Source organism: Physeter macrocephalus, chromosome 20 (genome assembly GCF_002837175.3).
Source record: "Physeter macrocephalus isolate SW-GA chromosome 20, ASM283717v5, whole genome shotgun sequence".
In the NCBI taxonomy this organism is placed as follows: Eukaryota; Metazoa; Chordata; class Mammalia; order Artiodactyla; family Physeteridae; genus Physeter; species Physeter macrocephalus.
This window is the reverse complement of record NC_041233.1, coordinates 39632648-39637475: the sequence shown is the minus strand read 5'-3', so window position 1 is coordinate 39637475 and position 4828 is coordinate 39632648.

The window sequence follows — 4828 nt, the reverse complement described above, 5'->3', positions numbered from 1 at the left end:
CCTCCACCCTTCCTCACTTGAAAAAAACAGTTCAAATGTCACCTACTCTGTGAAGCCATTCCCTACTCTCCCAGCAGATTTAAACAGATGGATCATGCCTTAGTCACCTTTGTATTTTTAGAACTTATTGCAGTATCTAGCATAGTACTGGCTTCTACCAGGAATGGAGGTTTTTTTTTTAAATATATTTAAAATGATAAATATTACCATTGTATTTTGGAAAAAAATGTAAAACAATACAGGTCTATATAAAGTAAAAATTGAGTACCATCTACTCACTCCTGCAATACTAAGGTATAATCACCATTAAACCCAATTCTGTGTGTATTATTTTGCACACTTTTTATGCATGCACACACATGCATATGTGTGTGTATAGTTTTAAAAAATTGAAGCCTGAATGAATGAGGAAATAAAGGAACTTCAGATGTTATTTTTAGCAACACACAAATTAGTTAAATAAGTCAAGAAAGAGTCTTTTTTTTTTTTAACTGTTTTTAAAATTTTATTTATTTATTTATTTGGCTGCACCGGGTCTTTGTTGCAGCATGTGGGATCTTCATTGCGGCATGCGGGATCTTTCAGTTGTGGCATTTGAACTCTTAAGTTGCGGCATGTGGGAAGTAGTTCCCCGACCAGGGATCGAACCCAGGCCCCCTGCATCGGTAGCGTGGAGTGTTTCTTAACCACTGGACCATGAGGGAAGTCCCAAGAAGGAGTCTTTACAAGGATAGAAAAGAAACAATAAAATGTAAGGGAATATTAAAAAAAACAAACAGGGGGCTTCCCTGGTGGCACAGTGGTTGAGAATCTGCCTGCCAATGCAGGGGACACGGGTTCGAGCCCTGGTCTGGGAGGATCCCACATGCCGCGGAGCAGCTGGGCCCGTGAACCACAATTACTGAGCCTGCGCGTCTGGAGCCTGTGCTCCGCAACAAGAGAGGCCGCGATAGTGAGAGGCCCGTGCACCGCGATGAAGAGTGGCCCCCGCTTGCCACAACTGGAGAAAGCCCTCGCACAGAAACGAAGACCCAACACAGCCATAAATAAATAAATAAATAAATAAATAAATAAATTTAAAACAGGGTGGGAAACAGGAGAAAAGCATCAAGTAGGATTCATTAAAACAAACAAACAAACAAACTGGGAATTCCCTGGCGGTCTAGTGGTTAGGACTCCACGCTTACGCTGCAGGACCGCACAGATTCTATCCCTGGTCAGGGAACTAAGATCCTGCAAGCCGAACAGTGCAGCCAGGAAAAAAAAAAAAAAAAAAAAAAACTATTGCAACCTCATGACTGAATTGCCTGTATTACGCTTACATAGAGTCAAATATAATTTCAAAGCTGCAAACTGTGGATTCATAGGTGGAAATTTTTAACAAGATGCAACAAGGAAGATAATCCTTCCTATATATCTCTCTCTGAATACCAGTTTTCATACCTGTACAATACAAATAATTCCACTTTGTAGGATTTACGAAAGGATTAGAAGCAAAATATATTAACATGCTTGCCATGAGTGATATATTATAATTATTACCATTTGTATTGATCCAGTGTTTTACAATGTGAGGGCAGACAATGTAGGTTATCTTGTTTATTAATAGCATTATTCCCTCAATATAATCATTCTGAATTTCTTCCACTCTTTAGGTTGGCTTTCAGGAATATCCAGCAATATGAATTTGGGTTTTATAATTTGCATAAAATTATAGTTATCCTTTTTACTTGTCCTTCCTCCTGCTGACTCATAGAATCAGCTTTAAAATAGAAAACCTATATTTATTTTGCATAATACTGCTATAGCAATGGCTAAAAATAACTCTGACACCCTCTTAATAATTAAGGTTGCATACCTTGTTCTAATTGAGAAGTAATTCATAAACTAATTTAGATATCTTGGAACTATTAACATGCAATAGATCTTTCTTTAGAATTTTTCTCTCCTTTCCATCCTTTTGTATACTGTTGGGTTTTTTTGGTTTTGTTTTGTTTTTGTTTTTGTTTTGTTTTTTATGTTTTGGCTGCACTGCGCGGCATGTGTACTGTTTTAAAAGGCAAACTGCTGTGAGATGATAATAGACCCTAAGTGAATGAAAATGGTTTGAAGGAAAAAATTATACATGTAGTTTTCTTCACATACTTTATTAAAATCTTGATTTACAGGAAAGATAAGCTAGGAGATATTCAGATTATAATTTTTTTCTTATATTGCTGCAAAGAATTGTTATACTTTTATAATTTGTGTGTGTTTATACTTTATTTCCTCAAAGTGTAAACTTGTTGAAACAGGAACGATGTCTTACCCTTTTTGTACCACTTCCAATGCCTATCACCGTGCTATTTAATTGCTGATGAGTACATTGTCTTTAGATGTGGTGTTTACAGTATAACCTTATTTCTAGAAATATATTTTACTTATGAGTTCAGAATTACATCTATTCCTCATGCTAAACCTACTAGGTGATTGTTCCTATTGTAGCTGGATTATTTGTCCATTATAATTACAAAAGCAAGACTGCTTTCTCTTAGGAATATTTTTTTCTTCAAGTGATAACTATGGATCTAACTCTTATTCACCAGGGAATTATCGTGGTCTCTGACTGCTGCTGCTGCTATTTATTGGTGCTACTTTCAGCTTTACTAGTGTGCAATATCAATAAACCATGATCATTGCTTTCATATATATGTTCCCAAATTTTACATTGCTCCCATCTACACACATAACTGTCCCTTCTATTGGCAAATGACACTTCTAACAGGTAGCTGCTGTTTTCTGTGGTGCCAAATTTGTACATAAATAATTTGTGCAAAACTAATCTTTTTACATTTTTTAATCTCCCTCTCTATCTTTCTCTCCCTCCCTCCATCCATCTGTCGTGCTCAATGTACTATGCTAGTATTATAGGGGACAGAAAGAAGCATAAGACTTAGTCTTGTCCTCAAGTATAGCTTACTATCTATTGAGGAAAAAATATGTACACATAAAAAAGATTAACAACCAGAGTGCTATATGATATGTCACAAGTAAATAATATGAGTTCACATAGTCTAGAAGATCCAAAGAAGATATTTGGGGCTGGAATGATGTGATGTGTTGACTGAGTCTGAGGGATAGTCTGATATAATGGGAAAAGTGCAAGACAATGAATTGGAAGACCAGGTGTTCATTTCCACATCTTATTAACTGTTGTAACACTGTGACATGGGCTTTCTGAACTTAATTTCTCTCATTTGTAAATTGGGAACCATGATCATGATAATACTTGCTCTGTCTACTTCTTCAATTCGTGAATCATATAATCAAATACAGTTATATAAAGATGTTCTGAAAACATTAAAGAACAATTCCAACCTAAGTGTGTGTTGTTTTAATTTTTCATCACCTACCATAGTGTTTATGCTCAAAACATCACTAATAATTAAAATCTAAACTAAAGCTACGGAAGGGTCCTTCTAGCTCTCACGTTCCATTTATTTCAAAGATAGCCATCACTAATAATTAAGAAATGTTAAAAGTTCAATAGGAAGAGAGGAGCAATGCTGGTATATAATTCGTGTGTTATTTAATCGGGAGATGAAATGACAAAATAAAAGACAGGGCTGTGAGGCAAATATGACTTTTTTGTTTGGATACAATCCATACTACACCTATAATTATTTAGAAGCTAATAATAAGTGTTATGAATAATGTAAGGATAATGATAACCATTGTTGGGACTTCCCTGGCAGTCTAGTGGTTAAGACTCTGTGCTCCCGATGCAGGAGGCACAGGTTCCATCCCTGGTCAGGGAACTAGATCCCACCTGCCACATGGCATGGCCAAAAAAAAAAGATAGCTATTATTTATTGAGCTTTTACTCTGTGCCAGGGACTGTAGTAAGAACTTTTTATACACTCTCTAATTTAATCTTCATAACAATCCTAAGAATCAACTATCACTGTTCCCATTTCACAGAGGGGAAAACTCTGGGACAGAGAGATTGTCATTTAGCAAAGTCACACAGGTAGTAACAAGCACGGGATTTGAACTTAGATCTGTCTAACTTCCAAGTCTGTATGCTTATCCAGTAATTTCCATAATTTTGGCATATCACACAAAATGCAATGGTAAACTCAGAGCCAAATTGAAGTGCTTTGATGTATTTATTAACAGACAAGAAATGGATATTTAAATAATAAACTATTTCAAGCAAAAGTGAAGTGAGGAAGTTTCAGAGGAAGGAGAAAGGCCAGTTCATGGAGGACTTGTATGCCATATATGAGAATTTAAACTTGATTCTGTGGGTAATCATGAGCCATTGAAGGTTTCAGGTACAGAAATGTGATCATTGCCTGCCTGGCACAGAGTTGCTGCTCCATTCATAATTCATGAACAAATGAATGAATGGGATTTGCCTTTTAAAGGACTGACCTGGTGACAGTGTGAAATATGGTTTGGAGGGAAGTAAGACTGAAAGTAGGCAAACTGGGGACTTTCCTGGCAGTCCAGTGGTTAAGAGTCCACACTTCCACTGCAGGGACCATGGGTTCACTCCCTGGTCCGGGAACTAAGATCCCACATGCTGCACAACGCAGCCAAAAAAGAAAGAAAGAAAGTAGGAAAACTACTGTAAGATTTTGCGAAAAGATAGCAGAGCCGGGCTTCCCTGGTGGCGCAGTGGTTGAGAGTCCGCCTGCCGATGCAGGGGACGCGGGTTCGTGCCCCGGAGAGATACTACATGCTGCAGAGCGGCTAGGCCCGTGAGCCATGGTCACTGAGCCTGCGCGTCCGGAGCCTGTGCTCCGCAATGGGAGAGGCCGCAACAGTGAGAGGCCCGCGTACC